This window comes from Choloepus didactylus, chromosome 14, assembly GCF_015220235.1.
Source record: "Choloepus didactylus isolate mChoDid1 chromosome 14, mChoDid1.pri, whole genome shotgun sequence".
Taxonomy (NCBI): domain Eukaryota; kingdom Metazoa; phylum Chordata; class Mammalia; order Pilosa; family Megalonychidae; genus Choloepus; species Choloepus didactylus.
Genome location: NC_051320.1, coordinates 52,255,472 through 52,281,313, shown reverse-complemented (window position 1 = coordinate 52,281,313; position 25,842 = coordinate 52,255,472). Strand labels below are relative to the sequence as shown.

The 25,842-nt window shown below is 42.4% G+C and overlaps 1 protein-coding gene across 2 annotated transcripts in view; it reads right to left on the bottom strand.

Moving 5' to 3' along the window:
• The window catches only part of CPQ (carboxypeptidase Q), a 533,282-nt gene extending 509,358 nt beyond the window's left edge, over window positions 1-23,924 (bottom strand). For both annotated transcript variants that reach the window (XM_037802736.1, XM_037802738.1), the window contains exon 1: window positions 23,815-23,924. The gene's annotated coding sequence lies outside the window, so the exon portion shown is untranslated. The remainder of the gene's footprint in view (window positions 1-23,814) is intronic.
• Between the last annotated feature and the right edge of the window lie 1,918 nt (window positions 23,925-25,842).

Here is a 25,842-nt window from a genome sequence, read left to right as displayed (position 1 = left end):
ATAATATAAACTTCTTTAACTCTTTGCCCCAATTTCCTTATTCTCTTCTCCTGTGTTTCTACAGCATGTGTCCAAAACCTTCAACACTGTACCAATCACAGAGACTTATAATTGGTCATTTCTGTGTCTAGCAACAAGGATGTGGGCACATATACACACAACACCATTATTAATACATAAGTAAACAAGTATTCATTGCTGAAATGGTGAAAAAATGAATTAAGTCCTTAGGAGAAGCATATATTAAAAAAAATATACCAACACTTTACCTCTTTTTCTCAGCTGCAATCACTTTAGTAATTTTTTGAACACTTTGCAGTTTAGAACTATGAAAAAGAAATTAAAACACTGACTGAGTAGGTTTTCTTAGATTTATAAAGCACTCACAGCCTGAGATTTTTCTTTAGCTATTTAACCTAATCCCTGATCCACAGCTTGGCACAGTCTCCATGGCTTTCAAGAGGAATTCTGTCTGAACAAGGACAAGATTGGACCCAGAAAGGAAGAGCTTACAACACTATCAGCTGAAGCTGCTTCTCTACTAGAGAAGCCAGGGCTACACTGAGTCAGTGAGGAAACAAACATTTCTTCCACTGACAAGTGTTTAATTGGACATTTTGAGAATCTAATGTCATGTATGCAGATGCAAATGTCTGAAGAGTTGTTTACAGCATAGTTTGTGCCAGACAGGTTCTGATGCCAAGCCAGCACACAGCCTCCCATTATTCTGCTGGGCTTGGCTTCTAAAGATGTTTCAGGGCTCTTTGGGCCTTGTAAATTTCCACATCCAAAGGCTCATCTATGTTTCTGAAGCAGAGTCCTTCTTGCCTCTTGAATAGACATCAGTCCTCCCCCTGCCCATCTGTTTGTACATGCTCTGGTTCATAAAAACCTTTGGAGAAATGACTCGAGAGGTAACTACTCCATCTCTAGAAAGTTAGCGTTGAAGATTTAGTAGTTTTGGAAAAGCAACAAAGGAAATGCCAGAATCCAGCTCCCTGCCCAGACTGAATCTTAGCTAATCTAATTATTTCAAGAACTGTCTGTTATTCATTGACCTAGGAAAATACAGCTTAGTAGCTCAGCTAATAGACAAGACCACCGCAACATGCCAGATACAAAGAAACATTTCTTCACTGGGAGAGTAAACAAGAATATACTACAAATGGACATGGGGAAATCGATTCATTGTTAAGAACTGGACCATCAATATTCTGTCTTAAAAAATGCAATGTAGATAAAGATATCATTATCACAAGACTTTGTGATGCCTTAACTTTGTCCTCCTATTATCACATATCTTCTTTAAGAGAGAGTTTAAATTTCTTAAAGCTTTAAATTGGGAATACATATTAAGAATATCATTCATGTTAAAGATATTTAACTAAAGAAAAAAACTATAAATAAAAGTTCTGCCAATCATTTTATATTTAATAAGCTTATTTTTTATCTAATGGTCTACATTGTGGAAAAATCCATAAGGAAATTATTAGCCTTTATTAATGAGTTTATTTATGTATTCATACTAGAAATACTTATTGATTACCAACTACATTCAAAGTGATTGCCATGGTTTTAAATATACAGAAATATAGGATATGTCATCCTTAGCCTCAAGAAGCTAATGAAAGAGAAAGGCAAATAACTGTCATACAAACCAAAAGATAAAGAATCTGGAAGGCTAGGGTGTTATAAAGCACTAGGGAGAAGTTCAAACACACACACCAAACATTTTCTCAGTCCCATTTCAGAACTACTTATTCAGAACCTCCAGGGATCTAGATGGAAACCAGGAATCATAATCTTTAAAAAGCTTCCCAGATGCTCTAGTATTCACCCATGAGCGTAGAATACATGGAGAGATATATTAGGTGAATGCACCTAAAATGCACCTAGAAATGTATTTTAATGCCAGATCCTTAAGAATCTTAATGTCACATTAGGAGTTTAGACATTATTCCACAAGCAATTTCTCAAAATGCAGGTCTTTTGAGAAGGAAAGCAACATGATCCAGCCTATGATCCAACTCTTGATTCAATGTGGAAGATAAAGTGGTTTAAAAGATTCTGCCTGCACAAGGCAAGAAATAATAAGGGGTAGGTCTAGGGAAATGACAGAAAGGATGGGAAAAAATTAAAATTCATGCATTGTCACAAATAAACACAACAGCACTTGGTGCCATAATTTTGGAGGTTGATGGAACGGGAAGAGTTAAGGATAATCTCCCTGGTTTGTATCCCATATTTCAGACACTTCAAAATACCTACTATCCCATAGATTGAGATGCCACTAACCAAAATAGAAAACACAGGAAAGGCATGGTTGAAAACGAAATTGATGAGTTGAGAACCAGAGAACAGAAATCAGAAACAAGTCAAGTATGGAGAAGAAAGATCTCCTTAGTATAGACATCTTCTATAGAGGCATTTCTCTTCTATAGAGGCATTTCCCTCACTTTGGATTTCAGCTGCAACACAGTAAGAGTTTGGAAGTCATCTGCCCTTACAACAACAGAAAACCTTAAAAAAACACTGAAAATCCTTGGACCGATCAGAGAACTAAGTTTGCAGGGCAAACTATTTTCTCAAAATCTGGAGAGAGGCAAATCCAGAGAGTCACAGCCAAGATCTCCTTACCTGTAATTTTGACAAATTGCTGGAGGCTCAATGTGGATTACCATGCGAGTGAGAAACCACTGAGGCCACAGTGTTAGGGGAGTTCTGGCACTTTTGGGTAATAACAAGGCAAGTATGATAAAGGAGCAAGGACAGGGGGGAAACTAAAGTACCAATGAATAATAGCAGCTAATATTTACTGAACATTTACAATGTAGCAGGTCAGTCCTAAATGTTTACATTTCTTAACCCTTACAACAGGATAGTGTATTTGTTTTCTATCGCTGCTGTAACCAATTACCACAAACTTGGTGGCTCAAACAATACAAATTTATTATCTTGCAGTCTATAGGTCTTAAGTCCAACCCTGGTCTCACAGATAAAATCAAAGTGTTGCCTAGGCTACATTCCTTTCTGGAAGGTTTAGGGGAGAATCTGTTTCCTTGCCTTTTCTGGCTTCTAGAGATCACCCACATTGCTTGGCTCATGGCCCCTTCCTCCACCTTGAAAGCCAGAAGCATTGCATCTCTCTGACTATTTTGCCATCATCACATCTCCGACACTCCCTCTTCCGCTTTCCTCTTCTACTCTTTTTTTAAAAACTTTTTACTTTGAAATATTTTCAAACTTACTGGACAGTAACAAAAATAATAATAACCCCACACTGAGAACTCTGACATCCAACTATCCCTCCCCTCAGATACACAGACCCAATTTTAATATTTTGCCACATTTACCATATCATTCTGTATTTCCATCTATCTATCCATCTATGTATCAATCCACCTATCTATCTATCCATCTGTCTGTCTGTCTGTCTCTGTTTATCAATCCATTTTCTGAACACTTGAGTGTAGGTTGTATACATTATGCTCCCTGAACACTTAATACTGCCATGTATATTTTCTAAGAAAAACAATATTCACTTATGTATCCACCTTAAGTGCAGTTATCAAATTCAAGAAATTTAACATTGCTATAAAGCTTAGTCTACACATTCTGATTTTTTCATATGTCCCAATAATGTACTTTTGAACCTTTTCTCCCCCTTGATAGATCCCATTCAGGATCATGTATTGCAGTTGATTGTTATTGTCTCTTTAGCTGCTCATCCTTTTGTTTTAATTGTGGGAATGTATACACAATATACACTTTCCCATCTAACACCTCCCAAGCACACCAGTCAGTGAGATTAATCATATTCACAATATTGCGGTATGCTCACCACCTTCCACTATTAAAACGTTCCCATTTCCCCAAACAGAAACCCTATACCCATTATATGTTAACTCCCATGTCCCTTGCCCTACACCCCTGGAAACTTGTACTCTAATTTCTGTAGTTACAAACTTGCATATTTTCTTTGTAATTATAGAGCTTAAATTTAACATCCTAAATCTATAACACTCTTGTGTGCTTAGATACCAACTTAACTTCATTGGCATAAACAAACTATGTTCCTACACCCCTCTGGCCCCAACCTTTTATATAGAACTTTATATAGTTCTCACAAATCGCATGTTTATACATTATGAGCCAAAACTCATTGATTTCTCATTACTTTTTATGCATTTTCCTTTTAGATCCTGTAGGAAGCAAAAAGTGGAGTTACAAAACAAAAATAGAAGAGTACTGGCATTTGTATTTACCCATGCCAAACCTTACTGGAGATCCTTATTTCTACATGTGGCTTCGATCTATTGTCTAGTGTCCTTTCCTTTCAACCTGCAGAACTCTCTTTAGCATCTCTTTGAAGGGCTAGTATAGAGGTGACAAAGTCCCTTAGTTTTTTGTTTATCTGGGAATGTTTTAATCCCTCTCTCATTTTTGAAAGACTGCATATAGAATTCTTGGTTGAAAATTTTTTGCTTTCAGTACTTTAAATACGTTATCCCACTGCCATCTTGCCTCCATGGTTTCTGATGAGAAATCTGCACTTTATTTTTTGAGGCTCCCTCGTATGCGATACATTGCTTCTCTATTGAGGTTTTCAGAAGTCTCTCTTTATCTTTGTCATTCAACAGTTTGATTATAATATGTCGTGTTGTGGGTCTATTTGGGTTAATCCTCTTTGGAGTTCAAAGAGCCTCTTAGATGTGTATATTCTTGTCTTTTGTTCTCTTTGAGAAGTTTTCAACCATTATTTCTTTGAATATTCTCTCCTCCCCTTTCTCTCTTTCTTCTCTTTCTGAGACTCCCACAATACAAATATTGGTAAACTTGATAATGTTCCATAGGTTCCTCAAGCTCTGTTCATTTTTCTTCATTCTTTCCACTTCTGCTCTTTGGATTGGATGATTTCAGTTGTCTCATCTTAAAGTTCACTGGTTCTTTATTCTCAGTTCCAATCTGCTATTGAACCCCACTAGGGAATTTTTAATTTCTGTTACTTTGGTCTTCAGCTCTGTTTGGTTTCTTTTCATAATTTCCATCTCTATATTGATATTCTCTGTGTTCACCTATCATTTTCCTGATTTCCTTTTGTTCTTTGTCCATGTTTTCCTTTAGTCTTCAAGTATATTTAGGACTGTTCTAGTTTGCTAATGCTGCAGAATGCAAAACACCAGAGATGGATTGGCTTTTATAAAAAGGGGGTTTATTTGGCTACACAGTTACAGTCTTAAGGCCGTAAAGTGTCCAAGGTAACACATCAGTAATCGGGTACCTTCACTGGAGGATGGCCAATGGCGTCCGGAAAACCTCTGTTAGCTGGGAAGGCACGTGGCTGGCGTCTGCTCCAAAGTTCTGGTTTCAAAATGGCTTTCTCCCAGGACGTTCCTCTCTAGCAAGCTTGCTCCTCTTCAAAACGTCACTCACAGCTGCACTCTATTTCCTCTCCTTGAGCCAGCTCATTTATATGGCTCCACTGATCAAGGCCCACCCGGAATGGGTGGGGCCACACCTCCATGGGAGTTTCCCACCAGAGTCACCTCCCACAGCTGGGTGGGGCACATCTCCATGCAAACAACCTAATCCAAACATTCCAACTTAATCCCCACTATTCTGTCTGCCCCACAAGATTGCACCAAAGAATATGGCTTTTTCTGGGGGACATAATACATTCAAACCAGCACAAGGACCATTCTTTAAAAGTCTTTGTCTGTTATGTCCCAAGTCTGGTCCTCCTCATTGATGGTTTCTAATGCTTTAATCTTCTCCTTTGCCTGGGTCATCACTTCCTGTTTCCTTGTATGTTCTGTAATATTTTGGTGAAACCTTGACATTTTGAAATTTTAGTGTGTTCTATCTGAGTTTAGACTGCGAAGTGTATATTCTTTAGACTTGTATCCAGCTAGTGTTATGACAGAGCTTTCCTTGAATGCCAGGAGGTAGCAAAAAAACAAAAGGCAAAAAGAAAACACCTTTTCCAGTTTTTGCAGATTGACCTGTGAGAATGCTCTCCTTGGATCTTTACACAATGAGTTTGGAGAACAGCTCAAGACTAAAGTGCTGGGTATGTGTTGGGGACGCTTGCACCTTCAGCGATGCCGGAAGCACAACATGGCCGCTAGAGCTAAGAATAACCTTGAATAGCATCAGCCTTCTTTACGGAAGTAGTAGTTCGCGCCAAGAGTTCGCGCCTAAACAAGTAGCCGCCCATCTACCATCCACCCCAGCAACAGCTGCCACCAATCCCAGACCGCCACCTGTCCCTATTAGCCACCCCCTCTCCCTCCAGGGCATATATACCCTGCCTTTTCAATAAAGCTTTGCAGCTTGATCAGAATACTTGTCTTGCTGTCATTCTTCGTGTCTCTTGTCCCATACCATTCCTCCCTCACAGGTATCAGAACCTCCGTTGATCGTCCCGCGGGCCGGGACAACTGGCGCCCAACGTGGGGCTCGAGCCTTGTGAGGGACGGAACGCCGCACCAGGAGAGGCCTCTCACAATCACTGTGACCAGGATCGCCGCGAAGGGACTAGCTCGCAAGACAGATCCGCTCAGCAATTGATCAGTGACGGCGAATGAAAAGGAAATCTTCCCAACCCGGCAACTTCTAAAGGTAAGCCCCCATCCCCATTATGGGACAAGTAACTTCCCAACAGGAATTATATGTTAGCCAGGTCAAACAATCGCTCAAGGCACGAGGAACTAGAGTTAAGAAAAAGGATCTCACACACTTCTTCAACTTTCTACTAAAAACTTGCCCTTGGTTCCCCCAGGAAGGTACCATAGATCAGCGATGCTGGCAAAGGGCCGGTGATTGCTTAAAGGACTACTACCGAACCTTCGGTCCTGAGAGGGTCCTGGTCACTGCTTTTACTTACTGGAATCTAATTCATGAAATTTTAAAAGTCCATTCTTCAGCTCCGGACATTCAAAACCTCTGCAAAAAAGGAGAGGAAGCTTTAAGAGAGCACTCTCGCCCCGCCTCAGTCTGCGGCTCAATAACTATTGATATGCCTGAGCAACTCCAAGATGAAAATAGACCAGGCACCCCGGTCAGTCAGGCCGGCTTATCGCCCCATCTGCAAGGAATTGAAGCAGAAGTAAAAATCCCTCCCCCTCCGGAGGAAAATGCCCTTCCTACATTTCAGCCTCCCCCTTATGCACCTGATTTTCCAACCGCACCCAGTCCTCCAAAACCACATCCTCATTTTTATCCAGTTACGTCCCTGCCTCAGTTCAATGCGCTAGAAGAAGCCGCAAAAAATCTCCGGCTACATGCCGATAGTTTTAAGGAAGCCTTTAATCAGGAGCGGCTGCGAGCTGCCAATTTGCTTGCTGACCTTCGGGCAGCGACTCAAAGCGTTGCGGCCCTTGCACTCCCAGAAAATACTCACCCGTCTCGCCCTCATTGCACTCATCACACTTATGCCTTTCCAGTAACACGCAGTCAGAACTCTCAAAATGGCGCCGACAGCGCTCAACATGGCGCCAATATCTCAGAAAATGGCGCCAGCTCCGATAGCGACAGCGAGGAAGATGTTACCCAAAACCATAGTGATGAAGAGCAGGAAGAGACCCCTTCCACTTCCACAACCAAATATAAAAAACTCAGTTTAAAATATCTAGAGAAATTAAAAAAGGCAGTAAATGACTATGGTGCTACCGCCCCCTTCATGCTTACCCTGTTAGAAAGCCTCAGTGAAAAGGAACTCATTCCTAACGATTGGTCCCAACTAGCTAGAGCTGCCCTGTCTGGTGGCGATCTCCTACTGTGGAAATCCGATTATGAGGAACATTGTAAAAAATATGCCACCCATAATGCTAATAAAAGTGATTCCAAGGGTTGGACGTTAAATAAATTCTTAGGTCAAAGCCCTTTCCACCAAAACCATAGCCAAGCTCAGTACCCCCAAGGCCTCCTTGCGCAAATACAAACAGCTGCGCTCAGAGCCTGGAAAAAACTTCCGCAAAAAGGCGCTGCCACTTCCTCTCTTGCCAAATTACGGCAGGGGCCCGATGAACCATACAGTGATTTCCTCAGCCGCTTACAAAACACGGCTGAACGCCTATTTGGGGCTAGCGAAAATGAAAGCCATTTTATTAAACACCTGGCCTATGAAAACGCTAACGCTGCCTGTCAAGCCGCTATTCGTCCCTTTCACAATACCGAACTCAATAATTATATAAAACTCTGTTCGGGCATCAGGCCCACTCAAACTCTTGGAATAGCCATTGGTGCCGCTCTCCAAAATTTCACAGCAAAAACAAAGCCTCCCCCCACATGCTATAACTGCAAGCAGCCTGGCCATTTTTCAAAAAACTGCCCCAAGCCACAAACCTATTCCCCCTCACCCATAACAAGCAAGTCTCCATTGCCGCCTTCTATTTGCCCCCGCTGCAAAAGAGGATTCCATTGGGCATCTGAATGCCATTCTCGGACAGACATAAATGGTCAACCCCTTAAGTCTAAGCCCCAGGGAAACTCCCAAGGGGGCCGGCCCCAGGCCCCAACCAGAATGAACCCAGGGGCAATACGGTTTGTTCAGTCATCCTCAGTCACGATACCAGCTCTCCCTGCCATAAACCACGCTGCCATGTCACAGACTTATGGAGAGCAACAGCAGGAAGCGCAGGGATGGACCTCTGTACCACCTCCGAATCAATATTAACCTCAGAAAACAGTCCTCTCCTCATACCAACAGGAGTCTATGGACCATTACCCTCAAACACCTTTGGCCTCATCTTAGGAAGAGCCAGTACCGCCCTTCACAGGATTCAAATCACCCCAGGTGTGCTGGATAATGATTTTAAGGGTGAAATAAAAATAATCGCAGCCACCTCAAGCAACATTGTCTCTATTCCTCCCGGCACCCGAATAGCACAGCTTGTAATCCTCCCCCTTTAACATATTAACTCAAACTTCAAAAAAACCCAGCGAGCCACAGAAGGCCCTGGATCCTCTGACATTTTTTGGGCACAGCCAATATCCCATAATCGGCCCACCCTAAAGTTAAAACTAAATGGTAAGTCCTTTGAGGGAGTTTTAGACACAGGGGCTGACGCTACAATCATATCTTCAAATCACTGGCCTAAATCTTGGCCTCTTACGCCTGCTGCCACCCACCTACAGGGAATAGGGGAAGCCACAAATCCCCTACAAAGCTCACAAGCCCTAACTTGGGAAGATGAAGAAGGCAACACTGGTACAGTTATACCATATATAATTCCCCATCTCCCCGTTAATCTCTGGGGTAGAGACGTCTTAGCCCAAATGAAAGTCTTTATGTGCAGCCCTAATGATACAATCGCTGCCCAAATGCTAAAAATGAATTTCCTCCCTGGCAAAGGCTTAGGTAAAACTAACCAAGGAATAAAGCAACCTATCTCTGTCACACCTAAAGCGGCCAGAACAGGACTCAGGTTCTCACAGGATTTAACCTAATGGCCATTGACATCCCTGTACCCCATGCTGAGAACATATCTTGGAAATCGGTGGAGCCAGTATGGGTTGATCAATGGCCTCTAACTCGAGAAAAAACCCTAGCGGCTATAAAGTTAGTACAGGAACAACTTACTGCCGGACATATTGAACCTACCCAGTCCCCTTGGAATACTCCTATCTTTGTAATCAAAAAAAAATCAGGCAAATGGAGATTGTTGCAAGATTTGCACGCCATAAACAAAGCAATGATACCCATGGGAGCACTGCAACCTGGCCTTCCTTCGCCGGTTGGCATCCCTTTCGGTTTTCACAAAATAGTTATAGATTTAAAAGATTGTTTTTTCTCCATACCCCTCCACCCAGAAGATAGGCAGCACTTCGCCTTTAGTGTCCCTCAAATCAACTTTCAAGGCCCTATGCCCCGGTTTCAGTGGAAAGTCCTGCCACAGGGCATGGCCAATAGCCCAACCTTGTGCCAGAAATTTGTTGCTGAAACCATTACCCCTGTCAGACAACTATGGCCGCAAATCTACATCCTTCATTATATGGATGATATTTTACCGGCAGGCCAGGACATATCCAAACTACATTCCTGTTTTCAAGATCTCCTTAACCAGCTAACAGCAGCGGGTCTTCAAATAGCCCCTGACAAAATACAAACTTCAGATCCCTTCTCCTATCTAGGATTCGAGCTTTGACATCAACAAGTTTTAACACCCCGCATTCAATTGCGAACCTCCCATCTGCTAACGTTAAATGATTTTCAAAAACTTTTAGGAGACATTCAATGGCTTCGCCCCTATCTAAAATTATCCACTGAAACGCTTGTTCCACTCAATAATATCTTAAAAGGGGACGCTAATCCCTCCTCTCATAGAAGCCTAACTCCAGAGGCAAGGCAGGCACTTACCATCATCAATCAAGCTATCCAAAACCAAACTTGCTATCAAATAAATTATCACCACCCTTTAATATTTATAGTTCTTGCTACAGCCCACACACCTACTGGTGTCCTTTGGCAATCCAATATCGAACTACAAAACGGGCGGGGTCACCCATTACTTTGGGTTCACCTCCCTGCTACTCCAACAAAGGTGCTCTCACCATATGTTTCCCTTATAGCTGCCCTCATAACTAAAGGCCGACAAACTAGTCGCCAGCTGTTTGGTAAGGACCCTGATTCCCTCATCGTCCCATACACTCAAGATCAAATTCACTGGCTTTTCCAGACCGACGATGAATGGGCAATCACATGCTCCTCCTTTCTAGGTAATATTAACAACCATTATCCAAGCGATCCATTAATCCAGTTTGCCAAAATCCATCCATTCACCTTCCCAAAGGTCACTAAAACAAAACCCATTAACTCAGCTGTTTTGGCCTTTACCGATGGTTCGGCAAATGGAACCGCAGCCTACGTTATCCAAGACCAAACATTCTCCATACGCTCCCCCTACACCTCAGCCCAACTTGTTGAGCTCTATGCAGTCCTGCAAGTCTTCCTTCGCCTTCAAAACCAACCCTTTAATTTGTACACTGATAGTGCATATGTGGCCCAGTCGGTACCGCTATTAGAAACAACTCCATTTATCAAACCGTCCACCAATGCAGTCCCTTTGTTCACAAACTTACAAAAATTAATTCTTAAACGACACCACCCCTTTTTTATAGGACACCTCCGTGCCCACCAAAGCCTACCAGGGCCTCTAGCCAAAGGCAACGCGCTAGCAGATGCCGCCACCCAATTAGTATGTCCCGTTCTTTCTGATCCCCTAACTTTAGCCACTCAAGCCCATGCTCAACACCACCTAAATGCAAACACTCTCCGCCTCAAATTCAACATTACAAGGGAGCAGGCAAGAGAAGTTGTTAAAGCCTGCAAAAACTGCGTAACTCACCTGCCAGTCCCCCTTATGGGAGTCAACCCAAAAGGGCTCATCCCAAACGAAATCTGGCAAATGGATGTCACCCATCTCGCTAGTTTTGGACAACTTAAATATATACATGTCTGTATTGATACGTACAGTGGATTCATGCTAGCTAGTTTACAATCAGGGGAAGCCTCAAAGCATGTCATCTCTCATTTACCACATTGCTTCACCGTTTTAGGCCAGCCTAAAACCATTAAAACAGATAATGGACCTGGGTATACCAGCAAAAACTTTCAAGCATTCTGTCAGCAATTGCAACTTAGGCACATTACGGGAATACCGTATAATCCCCAGGGCCAAGGAATAGTAGAGCGGGCACATCGCACCCTAAAAAACACCCTGTACCGCCTAGCAGAAAGCACTCTCAACCTCACAAAACAACGACCCCGAGACCTTCTACACCATGCTCTTTTTGTTCTTAACTTCTTAACCCTGGACATCAATGGACAGTCTGCAGCTGACAGACACTGGCATCCCAAAACACACTTGCAACAAGCCACTGTTATGTGGCGTGACCCCTTAACATCACAGTGGAATGGGCCTGACCCCGTGATTATTTGGGGACGAGGCTCTGCTTGCATATATGATCAAAACAGGGACGGCCCTCGCTGGCTCCCAGAAAGACTAATAAAACATGTCAATTCACCACTGCCAAAACAAACCCCTCAAACTCCAAAACCCCCTCTTAATAACAACCTCTCCAGGGAAAAGGCCTCTCCCTGAGAGAAATCTTTTTCTTCTCTCCTCCAGCGCATCAACACTCCAATAACCTCGCAACTCCTGCTGTAGCTGCCCTGCCCGCGCCAGCGTCAGCACCCCACCTCTGTCACCACTCGACCCAGAGCTCCCGCCGCAGCCTGCCCAGGCCTGGCCTACACACATCCACAAAACTTACTCCCAGGTTTTTACCCCGGTACTAATACCACATGAGTTATCAGTTAAATTATCACTGGCTCTTGCTAATTGGTTTTCTGGCCCTGCTGTTCGCTGCTGGACTAGCAACCGTTTCTCCTAAGCACTGGAGCCTGTTAGACAAATTTTTGATTGCTGTCGCCTATCTTTGCGCTAGTGGGTGCATTATCCTCCTTGCCTGCATTCCCTAAGTAAACATACAAGTAAATCCGCACCACTATGTTCCTGCTACGCCCATCATCCTTCCAAGGCACTCTCTTATACTTTCTCCTACTTAACATACTTAATGGCATAGGTAGCGAAATTCTTAGCTATCGTCAGCCCCCCAACTCCGATGAGAACCCTCACCAGCCTTGGAAATGGACCCTAATACGATGGGAGGATTCAACAATTGTGCAAACCCAAATCACCACAAGTTACCCTTCTTTCATTGTTTATGCCTGCGATTTAATCCTGTTCCCAGAAGGCACACCTTGCCTTAATCAGGCACAATACTATGTATGTCCGTCCAGCTACCCCGAAAAACGATCTTGCAATGACCCTACCCATTATTATTGTCCATCTTGGGGGTGTGAAACACTAACACTGTCCACCGGTTGGAAACCCAGCTCCGCTGACAAATTCCTAACTTTAACCTGGGCTCCTTTTGGGTGTAAGCCCCGTGACCACTCCATTAATTACATATATGATAATTACAACTGTCAAAAACTAAATCTTACCGTACGGCAGCCTAAAGATTCCTCATGGCTAATTGGTAGAACTTGGGGCATCAGGGTCTATGTACAAGGAGCTGACCCAGGAGGCCTTTTTCGAATAAAAAAAGAAACAGTGCAGCAGACATCTGCCATTGGACTGAACAAGGTACTGGTACCCCAACCCCCAACCAGCAGGCCAAACAAGATAACTACCACCCCTTCCGTTAAAACAAAGTCCTCCTTTGCAAGCCCCTCTGCTACACCTAAACCAGTCTCTAACAACCCACTCTGGCCAATTCTACAAGCCACCTTTCTTTCACTAAACTCCTCTCATCCTAACCTTACTCGCAGCTGTTGGCTATGCTTTTCTGCCCAGCCCCCTTATTATGATGCAGTAGCCGTTAATGGCTCATTTAGTATTTCCCATAATACAAACCCCTCCCAATGTCCTTGGAGCTATAAAAAGGTTGGTCTCACCTTACAATCTGTCTCCCGTTCCGGGAATTGTGTTGGTAACGTCACTACCTCTTTACAAAAAATTTGTGCACAGTCCTCCTCACCCCCAACAGGGGCAAAATGGCTGTGCACCTCTACAGGGCTCACCCCTTGCGTTTCAGTAACGGCCCTCGCCGATACGGGAGAAATGTGCGTCTTGGTGACTGTGTTGCCCCATATCCTTTTCCGTCCTAAAGAGGACCTCTATCACTATTGGGATGCACGGCTCCCAACTGCGCACAGGGAAAAACGAGAAATTATTACTGCTGTTACCATTGCTTCTCTTCTAGGTTTTGCTGGCCTAGGCACCAGAATCGCCTCGCTCACCCTCCAACAACAGGGCCTCTCTAACCTCAGAGCTGCAATAGATGAAGATTTAACCCGTATTGATACCTCCATCACCCATCTTGAAAAATCACTTACATCCCTATCAGAGGTTGTCCTCCAAAATAGAAGGGGCTTAGACCTACTTTTCCTTAAACAGGGTGGACTTTGTGCTGCATTGGGCGAGGAATGTTGCTTTTATACTGACCATTCTGGCATAATTAAAGATTCCATGTCTAAACTGAGGGAAGGGCTTCAAGAGCGCAAACGTCAACGGGAAACCCAAGGAAGCTCCTCCTGGGGATTCAGCGCAATCCTCCCTTACATCCTTCCTATATTAGGCCCCTTAATAACCATACTCCTTATAGTTTCCTTCGCACCCTGGGCAATCAAAAAGGTTATTCAACTAGTCAAAGACCAAATTGATTCTGCGCTAGGCAGGCCTATTCAAATGCATTATCACCGGCTTCACCTCACTGACCAAGGTGTGGATTCAAACCAGGATGTTGCCTCCCCAACTGGGTAAGCAACCCCCTCCTACGGGAGCAGCATATCACTCGAAAGTATGCTTCTAGCTTATGCTATGATTGGTACCGCTGGGTGCGAGGCAAAGCACTGCAAAGGAGAGCCAAAATACAGTCAAAGGCCGTTTTCGAGCTCCTTGAGAAGTACACCTCACTTGCGTAGGGGTTGCTCTGCACAACATCCCCCTTCCCAGGAAAACAGAGCCACAAGCAGCTTGGGAAGTGAGGCCTCTACTTCCCCCAGCAGGTTAATGCCAACGAAATGCTTGATCGGCATTTCTCTCTCCATCCTTTTGTAAAACAAAGGGAGGAGATGTTGGGGACGCTTGCACCTTCAGCGATGCCGGAAGCACAACGTAGCCGCTAGAGCTAAGAATAACCTTGAATAGCGTCAGCCTTCTTTACGGAAGTAGTAGTTCGCGCCAAGAGTTCGCGCCTAAACAAGTAGCCGCCCATCTACCATCCACCCCAGCAACAGCTGCCACCAATCCCAGACCGCCACCTGTCCCTATTAGCCACCCCCTCTCCCTCCAGGGCATATATACCCTGCCTTTTCAATAAAGCTTTGCAGCTTGATCAGAATACTTGTCTTGCTGTCATTCTTCGTGTCTTTTGTCCCATACCATTCCTCCCTCGCAGGTATCAGAGCCTCCGTTGATCGTCTTGGACATACACATGTGGCCCTAGGAATCCCACCCCCACCCACCCACCCACTTTACATAGATACAAACATCCCCTCTTCCCTAAGAAAACAGTTTCTTCATAGTCCCAGGCACTGCACTCTATGTCCTATATCTTGCAATCCCTTGCCCTGGGTAGTCACTTGACTACTCTCCCAAAGCTTTTCTGTAGGAGTTCTCTGTGAGCTCCTTTCTACATGCAGGACAAGTTCTGGGATGGAGAGTATATGACCAGTGTCCTGGTTCAGTCCTTCAGGCCACCACAAGTTATACTGGGCAAGGCCTACAAGTCCCCAGAATGTGCATGAGGATTACTCTGCTCCCTCCAAAACTGGGACCAGGGATCCATACTGGAAACACAGTATGGCTGCATGCCAAGCTGGTGAGAGGATGGGGGAGGAATCAGCCATGGCACCATGAGATCCTACTGCTTTTAAGTAGCCTTTTTCTTGCTTTGGCGCTTATCCTGTTACAGCAGTCCTTCAACTGCTTTGAAAAGAGATATTTCTGCCTGTTCTTGCTGATAGCTCAAAGCTTCTGTGAGGAAACACAGCTCTGAAGCTCCTCAGTGCCATCTTAATAACTTCTACTTTTGAGGACCCTGTTATTACATTAGGCTCACCTGAACAATCCAGGATAATCTCCCTATTTTAAGGTCTGATTAGCAATCTTAATTCCACCTGCAATGTTAATTCCCCTTTTCCAGGTAAAATAATATACTCACAGGTTCTGTGGATTAGGATGTGGACATCTTTGGGGAAGTAGAACATTATTCTGCCTATTACAGGCAGTTATTACTCTTATCTCCATTTTACAGACGAAGAAACTGAAGAAACCAAGGCACAGAGAGGATATGTAATTGGCTCAGTGTCACACACATGGTGAGGGCAGAACTGAGATTTGACCCAGGAAATTGGCCTCAAAGTCCATGGTCTTAACCACAAAACTATAGGGAATACAAGGTGCTAGTGAGTGACTAGTTTAAGTATTAAATGCTAAACTTTGGATTGAGCAGTGAAATGAAGTCAGAATAATGCTGATTTACATGATTTGCCATTTGCTTCTCCATGAAAGTAACTGGTATTAGAGATACCTATATTCATTTTGCTAGCCTTCCTATGGTCCCCTGGTTTTCTATAAGCTTCAACTTAGAAAAGCTAATGAAAAGAGAAACTCTACAAAAGAGGAGACATGTTTACATGGTAACTTTTGCAATACAATACACATAGCATTAATGATTTAGGACACAATCAAATATAACAAATATAGTTTCAGATTAGTCATGGACAACATAAATCAAATGTATTTTGATAATGTAGAAATAATCCCCAAATAAAGCTTGGGCCACAATACGGATATATGTATATGAAGGTGGAAGATGAATTATATGAGCAGCTTGACAGAATCATGAAACACAGAGTTTTGTTTTCCTTTTGTTTTATTATTCCAACCTATTACAAAGCTAGCTGAAAACATGGGCTAAACTAAACTAAGGCACAAGGCCAATAAGAATAAAAAGGACCCTGGAATTCACTGAAGTCATAGTTTGACTTTTCTTTTGTAACTGATCTTTCATAAATGCTCCAAGGAAGAAGTGAATCCTCTGCAAATAGGATATATATATATGATATATATATATATATATAAAATATATATATCATATATATATATCATATATATATCATATATATATATCATATATATATCATATATATATATCATATGTATATATCATATATATGTATCATATATATGATATATATATCCTATATATAGGATATAAATATAAATAGGATATATATACACATACACATATATATTTATATGTATACATATGAATGACTATAAATAATTATATTCTTTAAGAGTAAACATATTATTGATACTTTCTATATTCCTATTTGTTTCTTGTCTACTTTATTTGTCATGTAAAACAACAGACCTTTAAGTCTCAGACTAATTGTTTTGGTCACTTTCTCATACATCTCATATTTCTAACCATTTGTTTTATGTATTTTCCAGGTATATATGTTTACATGTTTGCTCTGTAAAGAGACACAACCACCATATTTTCTTTATGCATTTAATCTTTTATCAATTCAAAATAACTCTGGGTCTGGTAATAATTTCTTTGCTTTGATGTATACTTGGTTTTATTTTGATACTGACATGGAACTCAAGGACCACAGACTGTCTGGTTTTCCCCTGGCCCACTTTGTTGTGGACTTAACATTCATGACTCTCTTTTGTGGGTCCCGTGGTCAGATTAAGGGCAAGGCCAGTGCTGGGTTTGTCTCTCCAGCTGAGCTTCACCTCAGCCAGTGCCCTCCCTGTAGGTGTTTGGTATATGGTAAAGGTAGCTAGAGGGATTTAACTACAAATCATGGTGTTCAAAATGTTTTAAATGGTCTCCAATAAATATGGGATCCAACTCCAGATCCCTATTCTCATATCCAATATCCAAGATGGGCAAAGTCTTCACATATAATGTAATAAATGTAGCTTACCAGATGTGGCCCTCTCTCTCTAGCTAAGCCAACTTGGCAGGTGAAATCACTGCCCTCCCCTCTCCGTGGGATCTGACACCCAGGGGAGTGAATCTCCCTGGCAACGTGGAATATGACTCCCAGGGAGGAATGTAGACCCGGCATTGTGGGATGGAGAACATCTTCTTGACCAAAAGGGGGAAGTGAAAGGAAATGAAATAAGCTTCAGTGGCAGAGAGATTCCAAAACGAGCCGAGAGGTCACTCTGGTGGGCACTCTTATGCACAATATAGACAACCCTTTTTAGGTTGTAATGAATTGGGGTAGCTGGTGGTAGATACCTGAAACTATCAAACTACAACCCAGAACCCATGAATCTTGAAGATGACTGTATAAAAATGTAGCTTATGAGGGGTGACAATGTGATTGGGAAAGCCATATGGACCACACTCCCCTTTGTCTAGTTTATGGATGGATGAGTAGAAAAATGGGGGAAGGAAAAAAACAAACAAACAAACAAAGGCACCCAGTGTTTTTTTACTTTAATTGCTCTTTTTCACTTTAATTATTATTCTTGTTATTTGTGTGTGTGTGGTAATGAAGGTGTCAGGGATTGAATGCACAGCTATGTAATGGTACTGTGAACAATCGAATGTACAATTTGTTTTGTATGACTGCATGGTATGTGAATATATCTCAATAAAATGAATTTAAAAAAATTTAAAAAAAATAAATGCAGCTTACTACATATGTATCTTGCTTTCAGCAAACCCCATAATTGAAAGTCTAGACTTATTTATTCAGTTTATAAAGGGGTTATTTGCCTCACAGAATATTAAATGAGATTATTTTATATTGTAGAATCTCCTACTGCATTGAAAATATCATCTGATTTCCACAGATATTCTCTATATACAACCCTTTGTGAACATCCCTACTACACATTGCAGAGATTTTGGCTCTGTTTCGCCTTCAATCTTTACTTTTACATGACGTGACACTGTTGGGGGCAGAGGGGACACATTGCAAAAGGCCGAGGTTCCAAGGCTCTGGTACAGTGGACAGGGAAGCTGACTTAAAGTCGGGAAGACTTGGTGTTCTGGCCAGCCATGGGATGTGAGGCAAACTACAACCCCTTTAATGCCCAGATTTTTACTTTATAAAGATAATAGTATTTCTTATAAAAGAAACATAACACAGAAGTAAGCTGCAGCTACTTCTGAAGGTTCCCGTAACAATCAAATGTAAAAATGCTTTTTAAATAAAGATGCTAGGCTAATAAATTCTTTTTTCCAAGCAAGCCTAGAGTCACAACACTAAGCAAACGCTGCATCAATCTACCTCTTTCTGTGTCAGCAACTATTTGTCATAGAATTTGTTAAATGTCCTCAAAAGTTCCTCTTAATCATTATCTTTTTCATTTTTAACTTACTCCTCCTGTTATTCTTCTCTTAGTTCGGTCTCCCAACACTTTCTCTGCAAAATAAGATCAAACCCTCTGCCCAGCCCTCACATCTCTGAATAATCTCCTGTTTGACTCTTCCTGACAAATTGAATATAATGAGAAATCAAAGCTCGTGATATTCTTACCATTAAAGAAGTGCACATTTCTACTCTGTATTCCCAGTCTACCTACAACTCTGCTTTTAGCAATCTCTCCTGCCTGCTATATGCCTGCCATTTGCTTATCTTCATTCCTTCAAGTGCTCCTGTCCATGTTTCTCTATTCAAGTTTCTCTTCGAGGGCTATAATAACTCCTCATTGTTTTGAGTCTCTAACCTTTTTTCCTTCAGTGGAAACTACATGAGATGTGGGGTTCTAAAAACTCACCTGAAATATGATGAGTCATTAGCCAAGTCTAATGTGGTTTTGTTTCTTCTTTTTAAGTGACTTATGAAAGTGATTGGTCTTTTTGGACTGAGGACCTGTCATAATGTTCGGCAGATGTATCAACTACCTGGCCTCACTGTACAGCTACAGTCATGGCTGTATCCCAGGAATGTCCACCTGGATGTTCCACCGGTACCCTATTCATTGTCCTCCCAAAACCTCTTCCTCATCTTTTATTATTATGCTCATTAGTGGCAACTCCATTTACCCATTCAAGCAATTCTGAAACCTCAGAGTTATTTTCAATCTTATTTTCTGTATCTAGCAGTCATTAAATGCTGTCCTATTTTCTAAATACCTCTTATATCTCTCTTAGTTTATACACATCCTATTTCATTTGGACTATAGCAACAGCCTCCTAATTTTCTTCTGGTCGCCTAGCTCTTCCCTCCTCCCATTCCCTCTCCATTATTGCCAGCACTATTCTCTAAAGAAAATCCAATCACATCACTCCTCTGCTTAAAAAGTTCAAGTTAAAACTCTTTTAAAATAGGTTATCATGGCTGTGATAAAGACTAAATTCCATGGCATTCAAGGACCTTCACTATCTGGCCCCAGCCTCACAAGTCCTTTCCACTGCAGCAACACTGAACCCTCGTCTCTCCCTGAGAATGCCATACTCATTCTAGCCCCCCTTTCCTCACCCATTAGTCCTGTCTGCTTGCCCTTTAATTCTTCTTCCTTCTCTTGGCTTTTAGCCTTCAAAACCCAGTTTGAAATTCACCTGATCTGTGATGGATTCCTAAGCTCCAACCACCCTCTTCTACAGAGAGAATGAGCTGCCACCACTTCCACATCATGCTGTGGTGCAATTATTTGGGGACGGGTCACTCATATCCTGCATAGGTGACTTAAACTTGTTACCTCATTCATCTTTATCTAGCACATAGCTGGTACTCAATAAATGGTTATTAAAATTAATAGCTGCTGAGTAAAATAGTAACGAAAGAAAAAATCCTAAGACCTAGAAGTGCACCAGTTCTACTACTTTGCCATGTCAAAGAAACAAGGCCCAGGAATAAAGGGAAAGGACTAAGAATCTGACTGTAGCAAACACGTGAATGGGGCGTTTATTTTTGAAAGCTAAGTGGTTTAGGGTGGGTGGGGGAGGTGTAGAAGAAAGTACATTTTAAAACTCTAGCTCCAGGACAAGTAATAAAAATTGTAGCTTTAATGTTTTTTTTTCATAATATTGTGAGCAATGGGAAGGTCTATTCCATCACACCAGCCCTTCAGGGCAGAAAGTTTCAGAATCCCGAGCTAAATCAAACTGGCATCGGCTCTTAGTCTCTCAGGCGGCAGCAATTAGTCTCTGCCTTCCATGGGGCTAAACTTGGCTGACAAAAAAGAAACAAAATAACCTTCCACTTATTTTATGGGTCTCTGTTTTCCTCTTTTGCTCTTGACAATTAATTATAAGGGTCCTGGAAACCCATCTGGAAATCTTGTCCCTGGTTTACAGGGATGTAGGCAACATACCGCATCTGAACTAGGAACTGTCATCATTCTAAAGAAAGAGGTTGGGAGACAGCATCTTACCATGGGTATGAAACTAGCCCAAGAGACAACATTGCTGATACTCACTATCCAAACACAAAGACAAAGCCCTTAAGTGACATTCACTGATGACCCCTTTTAATGTCACCAATTTTTTACTCCCTAAATTGGTAAATCTAAACATTTTTAAAATTAGGATGCATGTGCTCTAGGCCAAAGTATCAGAGTCCACTAGAGTTCCAAAAGAATTTAATAATCTTCAAAATGATAAACGACCAACTTATGTAAGTCAGTCTTAATCATTCCATCTAGGGGCGCCTATCCCAAATTCACTTACCTACAATGCACCACAGTTTATGTATATTCTGGAACACACATAGAGACCACATTCAGCAACATCATATAGACTTTCCTAGCAGGGATATTCTGTTTCTGGAAGAAATCCTGCTTCCAACTGTCTGTGTTTTGACTAGATGACTTTCCCATTTTCCAAGAATGGTTTCTATTTAGGAAAGCCAAAAAGGGATTACAATGGTACCTAGCTCTTAGGTTTATAGTGAGGATTAAATGGGGCAATACAAGTAAAAAGATTAAATATAACAGTGTTTGGTATGTGGTCATTGCCCCATAAATATCTGCTTTGTTGCATTCCATGCCTGAATGACTTGTGGCCTCATTACTAGCTCTTTGGAAAAAAGTCTTAGAAAGTCAGCCTGTTTCACCAAGCACCACTTCTCCCAACAGACTTGAAATAACTCAAGTAGGTAACATTAATTTTATTTACTTAACACATTTGGGATTTTGTGTTTGTTAAATGTAGCATGCAAAAATACTTCAGTATGTTTGCAAAACGATTTTTAAGTGCCCTTAAAAAATCTCTAAGGTCCTTTCAGCTCCAAAATTTTGTGATCTATGAGAACTAATCTCAAGTATATGCAAATTAAGAGTAATAGAATTCCCTAAACATATTGTAAATATATAGTATTGTCAGACTGTGTGGCAATGGAAACAAGTTAGACCCAGGACAGGAGTCTGTAGCAATGCAGAGTAAAATATTGCCCTCCTCTCTTCACACCAGCCCAGGGCCTATTATTCTCATCTCAGGCTCCCAGATCCTCTCATAGCAGATGTGGAGATGAAGGGGAATGAGCTATGATTTGCAGAAAGTAAGGCAAAACATTACAGAATCCCAAGAAGAGCAGCTAAAGTGAGCAGAATTCCAGGAAACTTACAGTTTCACCTTTTACCCCTGATAAAAGAGAATCACTGAAGCTTAACTCCAGAAAGGGCCCCAGCTAAAGTTCCTCATTTTCAAGAGTAAGAAACTGAGGCCTAAGGAGATCAAATAACAAGTCTAAGGAACCAAGTTTGGAAACTGAACTGCTGCAGTGACTATGTGAAAGGAGTCTCTGCCTATGCATCTTCCAAAGTGCTTTCAACACCGATAAATGTCTCCCTTTTCCTCTCAGCTTGCTTCAGTCACCCACAAATGAGTCAGCACCTGTCTCAGGAAAACAAATAATATTCTTCACAATTCTGAATTCCAGAGAAATGCCTGGTTCTACTAATAAGTCACCAAAAAACAGAGTTATGTGGTTCTACCTTTAGATTCACCCTTACCTTTCAGAAATACTTTAGATAATATTACAGTGACAATGATTATTTAAAAGTCAAAAGTAGGAGAGAACAAAATACAAGCAAGAGAAAGCATAGGATATTTTGTTTTAAGCAAACCCATATATGAAAAACTACCTGTGGTGGACTGATTTAAGTACCCTGATTTAGGCAAGTCCTTGATCTTGATCTGCATTTCTGTGAGTATGAACCCCACATAAATAGGAACTCTTTAAGATGTTATTTATTTAAAGTGTGGTTCAATTAAATAAGGGTGCACCTTAACCCAGATTACTGGAGTCCTTTAAAAGCAGAATGAAATCCAGACTTAGAAAGAGAAAGTCACAGGGAGGAGCTGGAAGCAGGAAGTTAGCAGGAGCCCAGAAGAGAAAAGAGAGGACCAGCCCAAGTTAAGGAATCCCAAGGATTGTCAGCAACCAGAAAGCAAGCCTTGCTGATATCTTGATTTTGAACTGTCTACCTTCTAAAACTCATAGTGGGGTATTTGTCATAGAAGTTGGGAAACTAAGACTACCAAGAGGAAACAGGAGGGAGTGTTTCCAGTGATTATTATTTTTTTAACAGCATAAACTAGAACTCCTTTTAAGTAATCACAATCAAAATTATTCCATTTGCAAAGGTGCAACATTTACATAATTTTTTGGAAAATGATCCACCGCTAGTAGATAAGAATTGTAAGCCTGTGCCTCCACTGCCTCCACTGCATACGTATTTATAACCATTCATGTATTTACTCATTTGGCTCTACTTCATCTGTACCTATTCATTTACTCATTTGTTATTTCATTCATCTGTACTTCATATGTACTTATTCATTCAATTACTGATTGACTACCACTGAGTGCATGAAAACTAAGTTCACACCAAAAGTGAAAGTACAAGGAAAAGAGGGGAAAAAACCTCAAAAGAGACTCGGATAAAGAGCCTTGAAAGCTCAAGGAAGGAGGGATTGTTTCCAGGTGGGAGATGAAGGAAGCTTCTTGGAGGCTTGGTGCCGGACTCTAAAGAGAAGGTGAGAAGGGTGGATAAAGGCCGCGCAGCTGTTCCGCAGCATCCTCCTCCATCCCGACACCCATTTCTGGAGCCGGTCCCTCCCTGGTCCGGGGAACCACAGGCCCGGCCCTTCTCCCAGCGGCTTCCCAGCCCCATCCTTCAGTCGCTTTTCCGATGGAGCGACGCAGGAAACCCGTCCCCCGGGCCTGGCACCGGCCTCAGCCCGCCCTCCCGCCGCGGGGAGGAGCTCAGGCCCCCGCCCAGCCGCCCGCGGGCACGGCCGGGACGGCGGCGAACGCACCTGCTCAGGTCGCCCGAGTGGCTGCCGCTGCGGCGACCGCGGAGTCGACGGCGGCGCCCGGGACCAAACCCGCGACCAAACCCACGACCCAGCCCTATGGTGGCGGCGGCCACACCCCCGGCGCCGTCGGGCCCCACGCGCCGCCTCGTGACCGCGGCCCTGCCCCCAGGCGCTGCCGACCGGGAGGCTGAGGAGCGAAGGCCGGAAGCTGGAGTTCAGGGTGTGGAGGCCGGACGGGGAAGGCCGGGCAGAGAGGCCGGTCGCGGGGCACCGAGGCCAGGCGGAGCGGTCGGCTGCCGGGAACCGCACGCGAGGGCCAAGGCCGCGGCCTCCAGAGCGTTCACCTTGGGCCCCAGGTCGACCGGTTGGCTGCTCACCTCATAGGTTCTGACTCCTGTTAGGAAGTTAGGAAGTTGAGTGCCACACCCTTGCTCCTTTATCGAGAGGCGAAAGATTCTCTGGCGTCGCCCTCAGACCCCTCATCCCATGGCCTGGGCTTCTCGGCCGCCAGGTAGTTCAGAAACTGGAGCCTCAGGTCAGGCCTGGAGCAGGAGCACGAGAAAGTGAAGGACTTGGCAGAGGCTTCAAGTGTTTTAATGAGGGGCTGAAAGGAAAACGTGAAAGATTTTGTCTGTCCCTGAACCTGGCTAACAGCAACTAGTCCGCAAAGCCGGGTCCGAAAGCTCCAAGCTCTGCGAGCTGTCACACGCCTCTCACCTGTAGGTGATAATTAAACCGTTATTTCCCCATCCCGCCACGGCAGTTGTTAAAGAGGCAGGGATGATGAATGGCGGAAGGATGAACCAAAGTGGAAGATCAAAAGGAGTCTTTTATCTTTTAGCTTATGTATTAATTATATGAGGATGCCCACAAAGAAAGAAGACTCATTACCCGGTATAGCTTATCCCAACAAGTCACATACATTTCTAGCCATAAAGTATGTGCTTATGTATTTTCAACATTTTATATTTTGATAAGTTTGGACTAGTTTGTTTAGCCAAACTATTATATATATATACATATATATAACAGTTATTTCTGTGAAACACAAAGCAATAACTCAGGTTTCTCCTCTTAACCAAAAACAAACAAAAAGCTTTTAATACAAAAAAGCACATGCTCACTTAAAAAAAAACAAGGAATCCAAACAGTAGTAAAAACTAAAAACCAAACCACGCAGCATCTAATCACATACACACACATAGCCTTCAGTTAACAACCCCTCCAAACTTTTACTAGCCCTGTTGACCACTGCGTTCACAGAGTTCCTTACCATATGGCTCTAGCCTACCTTGACGGGATCATCTCTATTGTGCCTATCCATCAGGTTGAATTACCTTCTCTCTCAATAATCTGGGGTAAAGGACAAGTTTTTAATATGTTCAATCTGTTGTGGACTGTTTTTATAAAATACAATTAAAATTTACTGGAAAAAGTGAAAAATAAAAAACATAAGCCCCTATTTTTATTATTAAATCAACAAGTATAAAATTATTCTATCAATTTGCTCTTTAAAAACTTTCTAAACACTACTTTCAATTTCTGTACCTACCTGGTCATGGACCATGGAAAAAGTTCATAGATGAGAACTGGCAACCAAGCTTTAAGTAGCACTGACTTGCTGTTGTTTTTTTTTTAATATTTCAGAAGCTTTTCAAATTCTGGGCCTTTTTTCATGTTATTCTTTTAACATGGAATGCCTGCTTCTTTCTTCTGTGGTGATCAAAGTTCTTGCTCAAGACTCAACTCCTTTGTAATAATAATAGTAATAATAGCTTAGCATTTATTGAATGTTTTATGATAAGACTTCAGATCCATTAACAGTGACTTTTTATCACAGCCCTCTGAGCTAGGTATTATTGTTATTTCCACTTTACAGATGAGGAGATTGAAGATTAGAGAGGTCAAGACACACAACTGAGATGCGAAATCAAAATTCTAAACTAAGCTGACCTAATTCTGGAGCTATGCAGCTCAACATCATGCTGGGCCCTCCTGCATGAAGCTTTCCAGTTCATATTAATCCCT